Source organism: Hemitrygon akajei, unplaced genomic scaffold (assembly GCF_048418815.1).
Source record: "Hemitrygon akajei unplaced genomic scaffold, sHemAka1.3 Scf000049, whole genome shotgun sequence".
NCBI classification, from domain to species: Eukaryota; Metazoa; Chordata; class Chondrichthyes; order Myliobatiformes; family Dasyatidae; genus Hemitrygon; species Hemitrygon akajei.
The window spans coordinates 7,772,083-7,793,641 of NW_027331935.1; the positions used below are offsets into that span (position 1 = coordinate 7,772,083).

Consider the following 21,559-nt stretch of genomic DNA (forward strand, 5'->3'; position numbering starts at 1 on the left):
TCTGGATAAGAAAATAAAACGCAAGAGTTGTTTATGGATACCTGCTTTGATAATAAACTGACCTTTGAACTATCCGCTCCCAGCGGGACTTCCCGGTGTCCAAACATTTTCATTTCGATTCCCATTCCCATTCCCGTTCCGACGTGTCAAACCATCGCATCCTCTTCTGCCAAGTTAAGGCCACCCTCAAGGTCCAGAATCTGCACCTTATATTCCGTCTGGGTAGCCCTCCCCCCAACCTGATGGCATGAATATCGATTTCTCCTCCCGGTGAAAAAATCTCCCTCCCTCCCACTCCCTCTCTTCCTCTCTGACTTTTCACGTCCTCTCACGTGCTTATCACGTCTCTCTGGGTCCACTGCTCCTATTCTCCACTCTCTTCTCCTATTAGATTCTATTTTCTTCTGCTCTTGAGCTTTCCCATCTACCTGGCTTCACCTATCACCATCCAGCCAGCCATTTTCTCGCCCGCCCCGATCTTATTCAGATATTTCCCCCATTCCATCTCAGTCCTGAAAGAGGGTACAACTGGAAACGTCAACTGTCGACTCTTTTCGATAGATGCTGCCGGGCCTGCTGAGTTCCGCCAGCATTTTGTTTGTGTTGCTCTGGATTTCCTGCATCTGTAGACTTTGTCGCGTTTGTGATTTACCACTCCGTTGTCCCTCCAGCCTCCGATTACTGGGGGCTCTGCATGGACCGCTGGCCACTAGTGGCGATATGCAGGCCTCCGGCCGCGGGTGTCGCTGTACGGACCTTCGGCCACTGGTGGCAATGTGCAGACCTCCGGCCACCCGCGGTGCTGCGGAGAACCTCCTGATAAACGCATGCGCAGTGCCGACAGCAGCGGTTGTTGGCGGTTCTCCGACTCGAGCGGAGGGGTGAGTGGGGTTTGATCCCGGTGGGTTTGTGTAAATTTGGGCCGGTTGGATTGGGAAAGGACCGGGCCCGAGCTCTGCCGGACGGCTGCAATCTTTTAGCTGCCGGAGCTGTTCGAGGGGTGATTGATAAGTTCGTGGCCTACGTTAGAAGGCCGAAAGTTATGTATGTGTAGTTCAACTCTTTGAGTGATTATGCAGAAAGTTTGAACTTAATAACTTTTGCGGTATTTCTGTTTCAGATAATTGAAAATTGCTGGGTTTTCTAAAATCGACTCCTTCCACCTTAGGCCACGAATTTATCAATCATTTCTTCATTCATGTGATGAGCACGTACACAAATTGGGTGTCACACACACACACACACACACACACACACACATATATATGTATGAATGGGGCTTTTTATAATGTCAAGCACTAAACCAAGATGAAAGAAAGATATATGAATTCCAGAGCTCCACAGAAATACAGTGATAGTTAAGACATTAACAAGATTATAGCCAGTCACTGCATTTCAGTATATAACTGGTACAATAAAACATATTTAATTTAATTTAACAATATGATAGTTTTGCACGATTGCATTCACCAATTATCATAAAATTTAATTATCAAGCAAGTGAAGTAATGTTTGCTTCGAAGCCATAGGGTTGTTAGTGAGAAAAAATTACTTTCGTATTAGCGAGTAATCCACGGACCACCACAGTCACAGCTCCAGGAATTCACCAGAAATGATCAAATATCCTATCCTAATGTTATTAGTGGTATTTTCCCCAACAGCCACCAACCCCTCTCCCTAACCCCCGCTTCCGTAAAATTCCCTCTATTTAATATGCAGCCGCTGTTAAATTCCCCGCTTGTTTATTTTGATTTTTTCACAGAGGTGCTGGAGTGGTGCTCCGGTGAGCTCCGGCAGCACTGCACCCCTGTTTAAATCCAAGTAACATGGACCCGGGGATCAAGCTGACCGAGTTTATGAGGTGTTGAGCGAGTATTTCTGGTCTGGGATCAAATGTTTGTTTCTGGAGTTCCTTTGGAAGCAATGACTGCTAATCTGAGGAGAGAATGAGTTTGTATTCCATCCCTCACAAGGAGAGGCTGTGAGTAAATGGTCTGTTCTGTGTTTGAACCAGTAGAAATAGACCTGGGGGGTTCAGTATTTGAACTGTGTTTGGAAATTCCTCTTCGCTGTCACCTGTCTGTCAGACAGTGGAAATCAAACAGAAACTGAGGTTGCTGGAGATCTGCACTAAAAATGAAAAATTCTGAATCCATTCTGACAAATGATTGTGAAGCTGAATCGTTAAATTTGTTTCTCTCCCCACAGCAGTTCCTTACCTTTTCAGCGATTCTGGTGAATTCAGTTTCTTTTTATTCCATTCACTCTAGAATGGTTTAAATTTCCTGATTGTCTGTTATACTTGGGAATGTGTTCAGTGCAGTTGTTGCTAACAAGGTTCACGTGAATAATCTCAGGAATGATCGGCTTTATGTATGAGGAGCATTTGATGGTTATGGGGTTGTGCTCAATGGAGTTCAGACGGGGGTGAAAGGGGAGGGGGTGGTTAAGTAAACCTACCGAATGCTGAAAAGCCTGGATACAGTGGACATGGAGAGGATGTTTCCATCAGACGGAGAGTCTGTGATCTGACAGCACAGTCTCAGAGTAAAGATGCTTCCCTTCAAAATTGTGATGAGAAAAATTTCTTCAGCCAAAAGATGTCTGATCTGTGGAATTTGTTGCCACAGAGGTTGTTTGAGGCTGCCATTTGGGTATATTTATGACAGAGATTAATATACTCATGATTGCTAAGTAGCTTCAGGGTTACAGCAGGAAGGCAGGAATATGGTGTTGGAATAAATCTCAGCCATGGTTCAGTGGTGGAGCAGACTCGATGGATCGAATCACCTAATCCTGTCCCTACATCTTGTATCTTACCATGACTGAACGATGACTCCTTCCTATCCCATATCAGGTTTTGTGACGTGTCAGGGACAATTACAGATTTGTTCACTGAGATCGTTATATTTGTCTTCGATATTTAGATTTCAGTGAGCAGAAATATTTTGCTCTTTGTATTAACATGCTTAATTATCTCTCATGTTAAAGTTAGACCTGTGGTGAGAGATTTATTGGAAGAAAAGCCCACAACTGGAAGCAAACCACGACTGAAGACGAGGGAAAAGCAGCAAGTGAACCAGCCCGAGGACTGAGAGCACCGACTGGAGAGAAACCCTTCTGACTCAGGGTTTCCAGTGATTCAGTCAGGAGCAAGTTTGGTGAGTCTCATTTACTCAAACACTGGTCCTTCAGACATTACATACTGTACAAAATAAAGTAGGAAATAGTTGAGGTGAGAATGAATGTATCAGTTAAGTCTGTCAGACCCAGTTGCAATCACTCCAGGTCTGGTAATGTACTGTCAGTGTCCCAGCTCTTTAAAGTCACTCACATTCCTTCAGTGTTTGCTCATTTGAAGAGCTTGCATCTTCTGAAGTAGCTTTTGGTTGGTTCTGAGTGTAAAGAGGGGTGTTTATATTTACTATCTTGCAAAAAGAAGTAATTGTTTGAAATTACTTGCTGCAGACTCACTATACGTACCCTGTACATTCTCCACAAGATTATTGACATAGATGACAAGTAGCAATGGGTGTTACCCTGGGGAGCTCCAGGAGACACGGGCCTTGACTCCAATAAACAGCCTCCCATCATCACCATCTGCTTCCTACCATCGAGCTGTTCCCAGACTCTGGGCTCTGTGACAAACACAATGTTAGCAGCAAGATTAGACAATGATTAATATAAAGAGAGATTTGTTGCTTCCTGAAAGCTGTCTGATTCAATGGACCAGATCCTCCTTTGCTCACAACGTAATCTGCCCTAGGACCCATCCTCCCGGGTCACACTGTGTCCGATAACCCACAACCCCAACCTCCCTCCACCCCGCCAGTAACCCCACAAATTTCCCACCATTTACCCCACACCCGTACACATAAACAGATCCACATCACCAACATCCACTCTCACAGCTTGGGGAACCAGAACTAACAAGATCCTACCGGCCCAAACTGTCCAGCTGTTTGGCTCAGTCCCGGCCCTTTCCCACTGCAACCGACCTTCGATTTACACAAACCCGAGATCAGCTCCTTCCTCATCGCCGCCCAACCAGGAGAGCTGCCGGCAACAGCTGGGGTCGTCACTTTGCTGTAATATGCAGGGATTCCCCACAGCACCACCAGTGGCTGGAGGTCGGAGGGACAACGTAAAGGATTTGGCTGTTTGGTTCTTTCACTGTGACATCGCCAAACTGTGCATTAACTCCATCCAGCCAAATCTGAACGAACTTCAACGACCAACAAGTATAATTCCTCGCAGCGATCAGCTATCTGAATGTTTCACTCACTGTTAGAGGAAGGGGTACCTACACTGTCGGGGTGTTTAGCTTGCCATCAGTTCCATCAACCAGATCATTGGCATATAACATGAAAGGAATCATTCCCAACGTAGACCCCTGTGGAACTCCACTAGAAACCGGTAGCCAGCCAGAAAAGGCTGTCTGTATTCCCACTGGTTTGCTCCTGCCAATCTTCCTTTTTCCTGAAATAACATAGGCTCAGAGCTTGTTAAGGAGCCTCATTTGTGGCATCTTGTCCAAGGTCTGAAAATCCAAGTACACAAGATCAATCAATTCTCCTTTGTGTACCCTGCTTATTATTTCTGAAAGCATTCCAACAAATTTATTAGGCAAGATTTTCCCTTGAGTTTCCCTTGCTGACTCCAGCCTATTTTGCGCCTCCAAGTGTCCCGAACTCACATCCTTAACAATTGACTCCAACATCTTTCAAACCACTGTCAGACTAACTGGCCTATAGTTTCCCGTGGTTGTGCAGTTTAATCTTTCTTCGGTTCAGACAAGGGAGTGAGATCCAGATCTGTCACGTTCTCTCATTGTGCGTGGGCATATTTTTTAATTGACTCCGTTCCACTGTTACAAATTGCTGAAGTGCAGTCAATGTTTCGAGGTGTATAACCCGATTAATGCAAGAGGGAAGCCTTTTCTGTTTTTCCGGGCTTCTCAAACATTTGTACACTTCAGTGAAATCTCCCTCCAGAAGTTCCAGAGGAGAAGCTCAGTCTGTCTAATATTTCCACACAGTTAAAGTGGGGAATCGTTTATTATTGTCATTTACCGAGGTTCAATGAAAATCTTGTCTTGCATACCATTCTCTCAGATCAACACATTACAACAGTAGATGATGGTAAAACTTTAACAGAGTGTAACAAAGCATTATGGTCACAGAGAAAATCCACTGCAGGTGGACATCTGGTGCAAGGTCACATCGAGTTACATTGTGAAGTCAAGAGTCCATCTTATAATGCTGAGGAACATTCAGTTTGCTTATAACAGCAGAATGGAAAATGTCCCTAGGCCTGGTGGTACGTTTTCTGTTTTTGTGTTTTCATTTATCTTCGACCCGATGGGTGGTTGAGAATTGAGAATGTCTGGTCTGGAGTTCTGGGAATCTTTAATTATGTTGCCTGATTTACTGAGGCAGCAGGAAGTATAGAGCGAGTCCATGGAGGGGAGGCTTGTTTCCATGATGTGCTCAGCGAAGTCCACAGTTCTCTGCTATTTCTTGAAGTCAACAGAAGAGAGTAGCCACACAAAGGTGTGATGTATCCGGATGAGAAACTTTTTATGGTGTAAACTTCAATTCGCCGGATCAATAACCACACCACAAGCAATTCTTTACTTTATCCTTATGACCAGTTTATTTGTTCAAACTCAGCCTGTGAGAAGCTCGGAGCCAAGCATCAGAGAGACAGAATTCCTCTCCATCTGGCGGCTCATGACAATTTATAGAACTAGGAAACAAAGAGCACTTTAGTTCAACTGGTATTCCCAACATGTTTGTCGGAGCAAAACTTAATTTCTTATGTAACCCTTACCCAACAGGCTGGTATATGTCTAGAGGAAAAGGAGATCCAGCCACACACCAACCCACCTCCCGTACACGCAGGTGCTGTGAGAATCAAGTTTATGCTGCGTGTACACACACAATATCAAGCTCACACCAGATACCGTTACAGAATACACTTTAAAGCATAGGTGTCAAACTCAAGGCCCGCGGGCCATATCCGGCCCGGCATACAGTTATATCCGGTCATTTTAGGTAGATCTATTATTTTAATTATTAATGGCCCGGCGATATGAAGCCTATGATTGTAAGTTAATACCAATCATAAAAAGAATGCTTGCTCAGCAGTTTTCTTCATAAGAAACGGAATTTGTGAAGTGAAACACTTTGTAGTTATAGCAGAGACTGAGACACATGAGAGCAGGCTGAAAAAACGGAGGCAACGAAAGCTGCGTTCGCACGCGTCCGACTGATCCGGCCCGCATGAAGCTGCATTTTGCTCAATCTGGCCTGTGACCTAAAATGAGTTTGACACCCCTGCTTTAAAGAGTTTACTAAAACTAAAAGAGTACTCTGCAATACAGTATATATGAAGGAAAAGAAAATAAAGTAAAAGGCGCCTTACTTATCAAAGTTCAGTCAGTTTAGTGCACATCGTTGGAGCTGAACCATCGTACCATTCGACCCCTCGTCACTTTCCTCCGACCTCCACGTCCTCGCACCTGGGACCACCCGGGTGGACGTCCGAGCAGCGCAGCGCACGTCCACCTTCCTCAGCGTCTCCTTCCCGCCTCCCCTGAAAAGACCGCAAAACCCCCCAAGCTCCCAGCCCCACAAGACAAAATAACATTCCCCATTGGTTAACAACTGAATACAATCCCCATAGCAGCAAGTCCAAAGCTAAACAACTGCGAGAGAAAACACTTATCAGACATAAAAGCATTCCTACTCTAGCAAACCGAAGAAGCCATTTTGATTAACATACACAGTACATTGTACACTTAGATAAGAGAGTCCAGTAAATCAGGGTTTTAATTACAAATGAATGTTCTGTCCAATCCTTAACAGTTATTCTCCTGCGTTAGACAAAGGAGGGAACTCAGTTCAATTTGTGTCTCATGAGAACTCAACTCCACATAACGTTCCCAAGAGACATCTGTGAGTCGTTAATCTAAACAAGCTGTAAGCAGGTACCTTATTGAAGGGCAAATTTGCACATTATCCAGAACAGAGCAAAATAAGTTCGCACTTAATTTTAACCCGTTATTTACAGGAGTCCAAGAATCATTTCTTACATCCCCCAATACCCTTAAAACTTAATCATTCCTCCTTTTTATTATTGCACGATAACCTTTCAGAACAGATTGTCGCTTCTACAACATGATAGAAAACATGGCCAGACGCAGACAATAATCAAAATAATCAAAATTAATACAATCAGACTTCCAAAATGCTAAAACAACCCCCAGAAGTCCCCGAATATATTCAGGGGCCAGGGCCAGGGCCCTGCCTTACTGGTCCCAAAATTGTGGAGCTTACTGCCAACATCTTGAATTTTCTGAATCTCTTGGGTTCTGTGTTTAGACAAGTCAGTAATATTGGACGATTCGTCAGGGATATAAGTACAGCATTCCTTACCTATGATAGCACAGGTCCCTCCTTTTTCTGCTAATATAAAGTGTTGGGCCATCCGATTCTGTCGCACTGTTTGGCGAATTGCAATCATCTCAGTTACCTGTGCTTGAGTGTCAGTCAGTGCTCCAGCTGTATTATTGGCCAATTCTTCTAGAGCGGCTGGTAAATTAATTATTTCCCTGGAATTTCTGGCTACCCCATAGGAGGGAGAGGCAATCATCCATAATCTCTCAGATTCCGTTATACCCCTTCGTTGCCTGTTCCAATGGGGTTGATCCTGAGGCTGAGCCAGGATCCTCAAGTGTGGCACAAGGTCGGCCAAGTAGCAACAACCACTCCAACCCTCGTCCCCCCTCGAGAACCCGTCTGGTAGGGTGTGGTTCCATGCCGCTGCCCTGTTCTTTCTCCCGGCAGCCAGGGGTAGGCCCTATTTCCACAAACCCAATAAGTTCCATTTAGTGGTCCAGGGGTATCATAAGTTTGATTGTTGGTACAGTTACTACTTCCCACTTGATAGGGTGCACTCTCATTCTGGTTACACCAACAAGTAGTACTAACCACTGCTGGAGATGTAACTCTTATCCCCGGCGATAGCTTGGAGGGGTCTTGTGGAGGAGATCTACGTCTCCAACCCTCAAAGCAACACCATCCCCAGTCTCGCCTTCCAGACCTGGATATGGTGCAATTGACAATGTTACCATTACGGCTATCAGAAAATACCAGAACTGAATTTACTTCGCTAGTACTCAGGGGCACCAGTGACATGGGGATCGTAGTCTGACCCTGTTGGGGAATTTCGTCACTTACCCAACATGCTCCCCGCTCCACGTGTTTGGCGTAGGTGTGGTAGAGGGACAGGAAAGTGTTAAACTGGAGGCCTCCTGAGACAGGGGCAGGTTCCCTTAGGGTAATTAAAATCAGCATTCACCAGTACATTTTCCAGTCCTTATCAGTTCTGCCAGTAACGTGTTTACAGGCAGAGCTGGAGCTATCCGCCGGAGCTGCCCTTCCACCATCACTGCAGGAGGTGTTGTCAGTAGCACTTGGTACAGTCCTCCCCACCTCGGTCCCAACTTCCTACCATCCCAGTTCTTGAGCAGAACACAATCTCCAGTCTCGATGGTGGAGTGGTCACCTTTAGTTTGGGTTTTGTCCTCTCGATAGGCCTGTCGTACCTGTGAATGCAAGCTTTGGAGAGATTTAGTTAATTTGCATAAGTATTTTCCCATCTCCTCCCCCAAGGTATGCATATCCAATGTTGCAGGTAAGCTCTCAGGGAGGAGCGGCAAACAAGGTCGGGGTCCCCATGGGGTTCTCATGGGCTTCCCGTAGATAATTTCTGCCGGTGATTTCTTACTTGATGGCATGATTCTCATATGGAATAGGACTAAGGGTAAAACCTTCAACCAGATCATTTCAGTTTCTTGTGTAAGTTTTGCCAACTTATCTTTCAACTGGCTCCTTCCACTATGTCGCTGCATTCAGATGATAGGTGCAGTGGAACTGCTGTTTTATAGCAAGGAGTTTACAGATTTCCTCATTTATTTTGGCCCATTGTCCTAGCTGATCATTTCTGGAAGTCTATAGCAAGGAGTTATTTCTTTTAGCAATATGATCACAACAATTATAGTTGTAGGAATAGCTTCAATCCATCTGCTAAATACATCTACTATCACTGAGCAATACCTATAACAGTGGACTCCAGGTAATTCTATAAAATCAAGTTGCAAACAAGAAAAAGGTCCACCAGGCAAGGGGGTAGTTCCGGAACCACAAGGCATCCCCTTTCCAGCATTTGTTTTTTTATTACAGTTTAAGCATGCTTTGGCTCGCTTTTCAGCTGCTTTCTGGAAATCAAGATTGTAATAATGTATTAACCATCCCCTCCTTGCCCAAGTGTGTACAATTATGTACATGATCTACCAAAATAGGTAAGAACACGGAGGGAACACAGACCTTTCACGCAGGGGTCACCCATAAATTGGTCTGAGGTTCGAGGTGGCAACCCATTTGGGACCATAGTTTGTGCTCTCCTTCAGGGGCGTCCCCCTGTTAGTTACGTATTTCCCACAAGTCCGGCATACCCGTCCTTAGATTTTGTCTAATAGGAGCTTGCTGGGTTCCCGAGGGGAACTAAACGTGTGTTATTCAAGGCTGTCTGTTTGGCAGCTGCATCAGCCCTAACATTACCCTGGAACATCTCATCACACTCCCCAGTATGGGCAGCACATTTAATAATAGTCAAAACTCGAGGTAGCTGTAGAGCGGTGAGTAAGTTGTTCACAAACGTAGCATTACTAATGGGGTGGCCAGAGGAAGTCAGGAATCCCCAAAGCCCTGTAGTCAGTTCATAACGGGAGTCCGTGTAAAAGTCCGCACTTTAGTCTGTTGCTAGGATACAGGCAGGAGTCAGAGCAAACAGCTCAGCCTTCTGGGCGGAGTCAGCCGATTCAAAAGAGTCCTCTTCAATTACACTGGCATGCAAAAGTTTGGGCACCCCTGGTCAAAGTTTCTGTTACTGTGAATAGTTAAACGAGTAAAAGTTGAACGGATTTCCAAAAGGCATAAGTTAAGATGACACACTTTTAAAATATTTTAAACAAGAAAACTTTTTTATTTCCATCTTTTACAGTTTCAAAATAACAAAAAAGGAAAAGGGCCTGAAGCAAAAGTTTGGGCACCCTGCATGGTCAACACCTAGTAACACCCCCTTTGGCCGGTATCACAGCTTGTAAATGTATTTTGTAGCCAGCTAAGAGTCTTTCAATTCTTGTTTGCGGGATTTTCGCCCATTCTTCCTTGCAAATGGCTTCTAGTTCTGTGGATTCTTGAGCTGTCTTGCATGCACTGATCTTTTGAGGTCTATCCACAGATTCTCGATGATGTTTAGGTCGGGGGACTGTGAGGGCCTTGGCAAAACCTTCAGCTTGCACCTCGTGGTAGTCCATTGTGGATTTTGAGGTGTGTTTAGGATCATTATCTTGTTGTAGAAGCCATCCTCTTTTCATCTTCGGCTTTTTTCCAGACAGTGTGATGTTTGCTTTCAGGCCGCTGGCAGAAGGGGTTCAAACGCAGTGGAGTCAGATTAAGTGCCCACCACCAGGGGTGGGGGGGGGGGTCGGTAACTGGGGAAGATGTCGGTTGTTCGCTAGTTCCAGGGTGATACCCTTGTCCGCGCAGAGAATCTCGACTTCCAACGGACAGAGCAAGTCACTCTCTGCTAGATTACACCCCCGACTGGTGGTGACTGTAAATTAAACCTCACACTGGGTCCCCTGGAATTCCACCTGCAGTGGCTGGGTACGTGAATACGTATGTGCCCTGCCTTTGAACCCAAACAGAATGATTGTCTGATAGCTGTTTTCCATCTTCTGATACTATTTCCTGATCGACAGTGGTTGTGGTTGCAATCAATCATAAACGGAACAGGAATTCCAGCAACTTGCAATATTACATTGGGCTCTTCCTGAGGGGTGGTACTCATGGTAGGAAATATCTTTGCTTGTCTACCCTAGCAGGGATGACAGTGGAACAACAATGGCAGGTATTTCTGGGAATAATACAGAAGGTGCAGGATCAGTTCAAAGAGGAGGAAAGATTCTAACTGGAGTAAGGGGCGACCGTGGCTGTCAAGGGAAATCAAAGATGGTATAAAAATAAAGGAGAAAAAGTATAACATAGCAAAGATGAGCAAGAAGCCAGAGGATTGGGAAACTTTTAAAGAGCAACAGAAGATAACTAAAAAGGCAATACGGGGAGAAAAGATGAGGCATGAAGGTAATATAAAGGACGATAGTAAAAGCTTCTTTAGGTATGTGAAGAGGAAAAAGTTCAGACCAAAGTTGGGCGCTTGAAGACAGAAATGGGTGAATTTATTGCGGGGAACAAGGAAATGGCAGACGAGTTGAACAGGTACTTTATATGTGTCTTCACTAGGGAAGACACAGACGATCTCCTGATATAATAGTGGCCAGAGGTCCTAGGGTAACGGAGGAACTGAAGGAAATTTATATTGGGCAGGAAATGGAGTTGGGTAGACTGATGGCACTGAAGGCTGATAAATCTCCAGGGCTGATGGTCTGCATCCCAGGGTACTTAAGGAGGTGGCTCTGTTATTAGTAATCATTTTCCAATGTTCTATAGATTCAGGATCAGTTCCTGAGAATTGGAGGGCCGCTAATGTTATCCCACTTTTTAAGAAAGAAGGGAGAGAGAAAACAGAATTATAGACCAATTAGCCTGACATTAGTGGTGGGGAAGAAGAGTCAATTATAAAAGATGAAATAGCGGCCCATTTGGATAGCAGTAACAGGATCGGTCCGAGTCAGCATGGATTTACGAAGTGGAAATCATGCTTGACTAATCTGGGATTTTTTGAGGATTTAACTATGAAAATGGACAAGGGAGAGCCAGTGGATGTAGTGTACCTGGACTTTCAGAAAGCCTTTGATGAAGTCCCACATAGGAGATTAGTGGGCAAAATTAGAGCACATGATATTGGAAGTAGGGTACTAACATGCATAGAAAATTGGTTGGCAGACAGGAAACGAAGAGTAGGGATTAACGGGTCCTTTTCAAAATGGCAGGCAGTGACCAGTGGGATACCGCAAGGCTCGGTGCTGGGGCCACAGCTATTTACAATATACATTAATGATTTAGATGAAGGAATTAAAAGTAACATTACCAAATTTGCAGATGACACAAAGCTGGGTGGCAGTGTGAGGAGGATGTTATGAGAATACACGTTGACTTGGATAGGTTGGGTAAGTGGGCAGATGCAGTTTAATGTGGTTATCCACATTGGTGGCAAGAACAGGAAGGCAGATTACTATCTGAATGATGTCAAGTTGGGAAAAGGTGAAGTACAACAAGATCTGGGTGTTCTTGTTCATCAGTTACTGTAAGTAAGCATGCAGGTACAGCAGGCAGTGAAGAAAGCTAATGGCCTGTTGGCCTTCATAACAAGGGGAATTGAGTATAGGAGCAAAGAGGTCCTTCTGCAGTTGTACAGGGTCCTGGTGAGACCACATCTGGAGTATTGCCTTCAGTTTTGGTCTCCAAATTTGAGGAAGGACATTCATGCTATCAAGGGAGTGCAGCGTAGGTTCACGAGGTTGATTCCCGGGATGGCGGGACTGTCATATGCTGAAAGATTGGAGCGACTGGGCTTGTATACACGAGAATTTAGAAGGATGAGAGGGGATCTGATTGAAACATTTAAGATTATTAAGGGATTGGATACGCTGGAGGCAGGAAACATATTTGCGATGTTGGGGGAGTCCAGAACCAGAGGCCACAGTTTAAGAATAAGGGGTAGGCCATTTAGAACCGAGTTGAGGAAAACTTTTTCACACAGAAAGTTGTGGATCTATGGAATGCTCTGCCTGAGAAGGCAGTGTAGACCAATTCTCTGGATGCTTTCAAGGAGTTAGATACAGCTCTTAAAGATAGCGGATTCAAGGGATATGGGGAGAAGGCAGGAACGGGGTATCATTGTGGATGATCAGCCATGATGACAGTGAATGGCTGTGCTTGCTCAAAGGGCCAAACGGCCTACTCCTGCACCTATTGTCTATTGGTTGCACCCAACAGTCTGAGGGATTCAGAGGAACAAATTTGTAGAGAGATTGCAGACTATGCCAAGAAACAAATGTTGATATAGTAAATGATTTTAACTTTCCAAATATTGACTGGGTCTCCCATACTGTAAAAGGACTAGCTGGTGTAGAGTTTCACAAATGTGTCCTTAATCAGCACGTAGAATTCCCGATGTAGAAGTGTGCAATAAGCTGTTAGGAAATGATCCAGGGTTAGTGACAGAAATTAGTGTATGGGAACACTTTGTAACTAGCGATCATAATGCCATGAGATTCCAAGTAAATATAGAAAAAGAGAAGTCTGGACCACGGGTTGAGATTTAAATTGGAGAAAGGTCAATTTTGATGGTATCAGAAAGGATCTGACAAGTGTGGTTTGCGACAGGCTGTTTTCTGGCCAAGGAGTACTTGGTAAGCGGGAGGCCTTCAGAAGTGAAATTTTGAGGGCGTTGAGTTTGTATATGCCTGTCAAAATAAAAGTTGAAAGGTAACTGGTGCAGGGAACCTTGGTTCTCAAGAGATATTGAGGCCCCGGATATTTTGTTCCTCTAAATACCTCAGACTGTTAGGTTCAATCAAGACTCATCAGTAACTACAAATCATAATTCAATGTCCTGAGCATATCTGATTTTTTTATTTAGTTGTCTTCTGTTGGTTTCTAAAAACTTTCCTGTAGTTTTTGTTCTATTATTTGCCCTCTCTTTGGCTTCTCATTCCAGCCATGGTTGTGTCCTCCTGCCTTTCCAGTGCTACGTTGGGATGTATCTACTATGCACCTCCCAAATTGCTCCCAGAATCTCCAGTCATTGCTGCTCCATCGTCATTCCTACCAGTTTCCCCTTCCAATGAAGTTTGGCCAGCTTCTCTGTCATAGGGATTTGATGAAGTTCCGTGAAACAGGTCATTCCGCCCATCTAGACTGCTGAAAATATTAAACTCTCTGATGCAACGATCTGCACTGGGATCATGGCCCTCCGTACCCCTACCATCCAGGTACCCATCCAAACTTCTCAAATGGTGAAAGTGATCTGGCATGAACCACTTTTGCTGGCATCCCATTCCACACTCTCACGACCATTTCAGTAAAGAGCCTTTTCGCATGTTCCCCTTGAATTTTCACATTCCCCTCTTACCCATGACCTCTGATTGTCATCCCACCCAACAGTGGAAAAAGCTGCTTGCATTTACCCCATCTATACTCTCATAATTGTGTATATTTGGAGCAAATTCTCAAAGCAATGTATAATTTCCTTGTTTATGTTTAGAGCTTTTTGAGGTGTATAAGATGATGAGGGTACTGATCGTGTGGATAGCCAGTGGTGTCTTTCCCAGGGTTGAAATGGCTAACACGAGGGTGCACAGTTTTAAGGTGCAATGGAAATGTGTACCAAGGGGATGTCAGGGGTAAATTTTTCACACCGAGAGCAGTGGATGCATGCAATGCGCTACCAGTGGCGGTGGTATAGACGGAATCAATAGGGTCTTTTAAGAGGCTCTTGCATAGGTACATGGAGCTCAGAAAAATAGAGGGCTGTGCGTTAGGGAAATTCTCGGCAGTTTCTAGAGTAGGTTACATGGTCAGCACAACTTTGTAGGCTGAAGGGCCTGGAATATGTTGTAGACTTCAATGTTCTATGTTAAGCAGCGAAACAACATTTGCTGTACTCCAATCCTCCGGTACCTCCCCCTGTCACTAATGATGATTTAGTTATCTCTGCTAGGGCCGAGACAATTTCTGCACTTGCTTCCCCTGGCGTCCGAGGGAGCACCTTATCATGCGCTGAAGATTTATCCACTCACACCTGCCTTGGGAGAGCAAACATCTCCTCTTCCTTAATCTGTGCAGGGTGCACGATGTTAATGCCACTTTTCTCACACTTTCATCAACTCTGTGTCCAACTCCTGAGTACATAGATATGGAAAAAGCATTTAGGATCTTCCCCATCTGTTTTGTTTCCCAGCCCGGTCTTCCAGAGGACCAACTTTGTGCCTTGCAATCCTTTTGCTGTTAATCTGTCTCTAGAATCCCTGAGGATCTTTTCTGCGAGGGCAACCTCATGCCTTCTTTTAGCCATCCTGATTTATTTCTTATGTGTTCTCTTGCATTTCTTATACTTCATAAGAACCTGCCTGCCTATCCCTGTTATGAAACTCCATTTTGTGCTTCACCAGGGTCTCAATATCTCTTGCAAACCAAGGATCCCTACAGTTTCTATCTTTGCCTTTTATTCTGACAAGCACATACCCTATTTGTACTTCCAGAATTTCGCTTTGAAGGCCTCCCACTCACCAAGCAAACCTTTGCCATAAAGCAGCCTGTCCCAGTCCACAGTTGCCAGATCCTAGTGTCATAATTCCAGGTGTTGATTGATGCCCTGAACACATCCGCCTTTCCTGTGATGCTCCTTGTATTGACATATACGGATGGGGCTCAGCATATTCACTGCACCATGCTCAACTTTTTAATTCCTGACTTTGTCTGAGAACAGAACAACATCTGTCTCTACAACCCCTCCACTATCTGTTCTGTCATTCTGTCCCATTCCCCCTGCAACTTTAGTTTAACCACCCTGACCCTCACCTCCCACGATGCAGCTCTATTATCCATTTGGCTTTCATCTCCCAGATCAATGAATAGAAGGTGCATACCAGGTACAGGCAGATAGGAACAAATGGGGTACTTGTGAGGTACAGGAAATTCAAGTGAACACTTATGAAAGAAATAAAAGAAGGCATGAGGTTGCCCCAGCAGAGAAGATGAAGGAGAATCCTCAGGGATTCTGCAGATACGTTAAAAGCAAAAAGATTGCAAGGAACAAAATTAATCCTCTGGAAGATCAGAATGGTAATCCATATGAGGTAACAAAACAGGTGTGGGAGGTTTTTTTTGCATCCGTATTTACACAGGAGATGGACACAGCATCTGTAGAAGTGAGGCAAAGCAACATCACCTTCATGGAACCTGTACAGATTACAGAGGTGGAGGTGTTTGCTGTCTTAAGGCAAATTGCCATTGATCAATCCCCAGGACCTGACAGGTTGTTCCCTGGGACCCTGTGGAAGACAAGTGCAGAAATTGTCGGGGTACAAGCACAGATATTTAAATCATCCCTAGTGACAGGTGAGGGACTGGAGGATTGGAGGACAGCCAATGTTGTTCCGCTGTTCAAGAAGGGCTCTAAAAGTAAACTAAGAAATTTTACGATATGTAAGTATTTGGATAGATGTGGACAGATTAAGGATAGGCAGCATGGCTTTGTGCATGGGAGGTCATATCTAACCAATCTTATAGAGTCTCTCGAGGAAGTTATCAGGAAAGTGGATGAAGGCAAGGCAGTGGATGTTGTCTACATGGACTTCAGCAAGGCACTTGACAATGTCTCATATGGGACGTTGGTCAAGAAGGTTCAGTCACTCAGCATTCAAGATGAGATAGTAAATTGGATGAGACACTGGCTTTGGGAGAAGCCAGTGTGTGGCAGCAGATGGTTGTCTCTCTGACTAGAAGACTGTGACTCGTCGTTGCCACAGGGTTCAGTGCTGGATCTGTTGTTGTTTGTCATCTATATCAGTAATCTGGATGATAGTGTGGTTAACTGGATCAGTAAATTTGTGGATGACACCAAGATTGGGGTGTAGTGACAGCGAGGAAGACTCATGGCTTGCAGTGCGATCTGGACCAGCTGGACAAATGGCTTGAGAAATGGAAAATGGAAGTTAATGCAGACAAGTGTGAGGTGTTACACTTTGGTAGAACCTACCAGGATGGGTCTTACACAGTGACTGGTCGGGCATGGAGGGTTGTTGTAGAAGAAAGGGATCTGGGAATACATGTCTGTATTTCACTGAAAGTGGTGTCACAGTTCGATAGGGACGGAATGAAAGATTTTGGCATATTGGCCTTCAGAAACCAAAGTATTGAGTACAGGTGATGGGTGTTATGTTGACGTTGTACAAAGCATTAGTGAGGCCTAATTTGGAGTATTGTGTGCAGTTTTGGTCACCAACCTACATGAACGTTGTAAAAGAGGTTGAAAGAGTTCAGAGGAAATTCACAAGGATGTTGTCAGGTGTGCAGGACTTGGGTTACAAGGAGAGACTGAACAGGTCTGGGCTTTATTCCTCCCAATATAGAAGATTGAGGGGAGATTTGATGGAGGTGTTCCAAAATTATGAGGGTGAGAGATGGGGTAAATGCAAGCTGGCTTTTACCACTGAGATGGGGTGGGTCTACAACCAGAGGCCATGGGTTAAGGGTGAAAGGTGAAACGCTAAGGGGAACATGAGGGGAAACTGTGTGCTGGGGCAGCAGGCTGAGGGTAGCAGACACCAACAGATTCAACAAACTCATTCGTAAGGCCAGTGATGTTGTGGGGGTGGAACTGGACTCTCTGACGGTGGTGTCTGAAAAGAGGATGCTGGCCAAGTTACATGCCATCTTGGACAATGTCTCCCATCCACTCCATAATGTACTGGTTAGGCACAGGAGTACATTCAGCCAGAGACTCATTCCACCGAGATGCAACACTGAGCGTCATTGGAAGTCATTCCTGCCTGTGGCCATCAAATTTTACAACTCCTCCCTCGGAGTGTCAGAAACACTGAGCCAATAGGCTAGTCCTGGACTAATTTCCACTTGGCAGAATTTACTTATTATTTAATTATTTATGCAAAATATACATTTTTATATGCTATATTTCTACCTATTCTTGGTTGGTGCGACTGTAATGAAACCCAATTTCCCTCGGGATCAATAAAGTATGTCTGTCTGTTCACACAGACGGTCATCCGGGTTTGGAATGAGCAGACAGCCCAAGTGGTGCACGCGAGCTCAATTTCAACATGTAAGAGGTTTGTATAGGTACCTGGGTGGTAGGTGTACGGGAGTGGACAGTTTAAATAGTTCAACACAAACTAGATGGTCCAAAGGGCCTGTTTCAGTGTTGTACTTTTCCATGACTGTGACAGGAATAATACTAACATTCACTCGAATTCCGTTTAACAGCTGTGCAGACCAACCATACATCTGAGTAGGAGACATTTAAGGAAAGTTTCTCTGGTTATACGATTTCCACGCCTCTCTCGTCGTGGGGAACTGCGTACGAGGCATTGCCTTCTGCCGGGTGAGTTTCCAAAGAGATCACCAGCTCGTAACCCAGCACGGATGGAAAGCGTGCAGGAGAGCCGGCTGGGTTCGAACTCAGGACCTTTCGTCCCGAAGTCAGGCACTGACGCCACTATGCCACCATCCATGTCAGGAGATATTTACATTGCATTGAAACTGTGGCGCTTTAAATTAACAGTACATAAAAGAAAATCCCCAGCTGCATGTCAACAAAGGGTATTTGCATGAGAGTGTTTCAGTTACTGTGGGGCCAGGCACCCATGCAGCTTAGCTGGAGCAGGGAATAATAGCAATGGGGAGAGTCAGACTGAGCCAAGTCACGGATGGGAGACGGCAGAAATGCCCCATTCTCATAGAGACAGGAAGAGCATCAGAGAATTTGATGGTCAATCCAGATACCAGCACAGTGCCCAGTTAGAAGATGATTTTTCTCTCCAACTTGGGTTGAACTTCACTGTAACTGTGTGATGCCAGATCACACCTTGGCAACTAAAGTGATCTCATCTGACATGCTGTCTTTCACCCATTGATGGATTTTGTAAATCTTTTTACAGGTTAAAAATGACAAGGAATTTGACTACGTGAATCTCAACCACAACACACCAGTTTTGCTGTCTCTGTCCAGATATTTAAGAATTGGAGCAAGGGATTCAATCAATCATCCTTCCTGCTCAGACTGTGGGGAGGTATTCACTCTGTCATCTGACCGACTAGCACGCCCGTAATTTTACACAGGGAAAGGCCGTTCACCTGCTCAGACAATGGGAATGGATTCAGTTGGTCATCTCAACTGAAGATACATCAGCAAGTTCATACTGGACAAGGCCATTCACCTGTTCTGTGTGAGAGAAGGGATTGAGTCGATCTTCCCACCTGTGGAACACCAGTCAGTTCACATTGGGCAGAGGCTGGTCATCTGCTGAATTTGTGGGGAAGGATTCACTCTGTCAGCTGACCTAATGGCTCACCAGCGAGTTCACACTGGGGAGAGGCCATTCACCTGCTCGGACTGTGGGAAGGGATTCACTTGCTCATCTCAACTGAAGGTACATCAGCGAGTTCACACTGGAGAGAGGCCATTCACCTGCTCGGACTGTGGGAAGGGATTCACTCAATCATCCAATCTACAGATTCACCAGCGAGTTCACACTGGGGAGAAGCCGTTCAACTGCCTAGACTGTGGGAAGGGATTCATTCAGGCAGCCAGCCTACTGAAACACCAGCGAGTTCACACTGGGGAGAGGCCGTTCACCTGCTCAGACTGTGGGAAGGGATTCACTCAGTCATCCCACCTACAGAGTCACCAACGTGTTCACACAGGGGAGAAGCCATTCACCTGTTCAGACTGTGGAAAGGGATTCTCTCAGTTATCCAATCTACAGAGTCACCAACAAGTTCACACTGGGGAGAAGCCATTCACCTGCTCAAAATGTGGGAAAGAATTCACTCAGTCATCTGATCTGCTGGCTCACCAGCGAGTTCACACTGGGGAGAGGCCGTTCACCTGCTCAGACTGTGGGAAGGGATTCACTTGCTCATCTCAACTGAAGGTACATCAGCGAGTTCACACTGGGGAGAGGCCATTCACCTGCCCAGAATGTGGGAAGGGATTCACTCAATCATCCAACCTACAGATTCACCAGCGACTTCACACTGGGGAGAAGCCTTTCACCTGCCCAGACTGTGGGAAGGGATTCATTCAGGCAGCTAGCCTACTGAAACATCAGCGAGTTCACACTGGGGAGAAGCCGTTCACCTGCTCAGACTGTGGGAAGGGATTCACTCAGTCATCCCACCTACATAGTCACCAACGAGTTCACACTGGGTAGATGCCGTTCACCTGCTCAGACATTGGGAAGAGATTCACTCAGTTATCCAATCTACAGAGTCACCAACAAGTTCACACTGGGGAGAAGCCATTCACCTGCTCAAAATGTGGGAAAGAATTCACTCAGTCATCTGATCTGCTGGCTCACCAGCGAGTTCACACTGGGGAGAGGCCGTTCACCTGCTCAGACTGTGGGAAGGGATTCACTTGCTCATCTCAACTGAAGGTACATCAGCGAGTTCACACTGGGGAGAGGCCATTCACCTGCCCAGAATGTGGGAAGGGATTCACTCAATCATCCAACCTACAGATTCATCAGCGACTTCACACTGGGGAGAAGCCTTTCACCTGCCCAGACTGTGGGAAGGGATTCATTCAGGCAGCTAGCCTACTGAAACATCAGCGAGTTCACACTGGGGAGAAGCCGTTCACCTGCTCAGACTGTGGGAAGGGATTCACTCAGTCATCCCACCTACATAGTCACCAACGAGTTCACACTGGGTAGATGCCGTTCACCTGCTCAGACATTGGGAAGAGATTCACTCAGTTATCCAATCTACAGAGTCACCAACAAGTTCACACTGGGGAGAAGCCATTCACCTGCTCAAAATGTGGGAAAGAATTCACTCAGTCATCTGATCTGCTGGCTCACCAGCGAGTTCACACTGGGGAGAGGCCGTTCACCTGCTCAGACTGTGGGAAGGGATTCACTTGCTCATCTCAACTGAAGGTACATCAGCGAGTTCACACTGGGGAGAGGCCATTCACCTGCCCAGAATGTGGGAAGGGATTCACTCAATCATCCAACCTACAGATTCACCAGCGACTTCACACTGGGGAGAAGCCTTTCACCTGCCCAGACTGTGGGAAGGGATTCATTCAGGCAGCTAGCCTACTGAAACATCAGCGAGTTCACACTGGGGAGAAGCCGTTCACCTGCTCAGACTGTGGGAAGGGATTCACTCAGTCATCCCACCTACATAGTCACCAACGAGTTCACACTGGGTAGATGCCGTTCACCTGCTCAGACATTGGGAAGAGATTCACTCAGCCATCTCCATCAAATGTGCATCATTGAGTTCACACTGGGGAGAGGCTGTTCACCTGCTGTGAATGTGGGAATGGATTCACTCAGTAATCTAAACTTGTGACACACTACCGGGTTCACACTGGGCAGAAAGCTTCAATAAGCTTCATGCTGGATATTTGTCCATCACCGTTGCTGAATGAGATTTTTAGAGTGACTGTCGGTGCTGAACTCTGCAATTATTGCTGCTGCTCACCACACCCAGTTCTGCACCCTGGTCACTGGGCACGGGAGGAGTTTCTTCTGCTGCACATTCACCTTTAATGGGACTGGAGTTTAATATTCTGGATCTCTAGACAAATAAATCAGTTCTGTTTTGAACTCCGTCTCTGGTACTTAAGTGAATTTCTAACACAGCTAGTGTACAGTAGAGAGTCAACTCAGGCCAGCTGTATCCTGCCAGTGATTCTTTTCCATGACAGTCCTTTTAAATCCTCTCTCATGTCTCCCTCTCCCTGTGGTGATGGGTTCCAAACAGTCACCACT

At 45.5% G+C, this 21,559-nt stretch overlaps 1 pseudogene; it reads left to right on the forward strand.

Annotated features, from left to right (window-relative positions):
* Window positions 1–1,754: 1,754 nt before the first annotated feature.
* On the forward strand, window positions 1,755–21,382 carry LOC140720986 (uncharacterized; annotated as a pseudogene).
* Window positions 21,383–21,559: the final 177 nt, after the last annotated feature.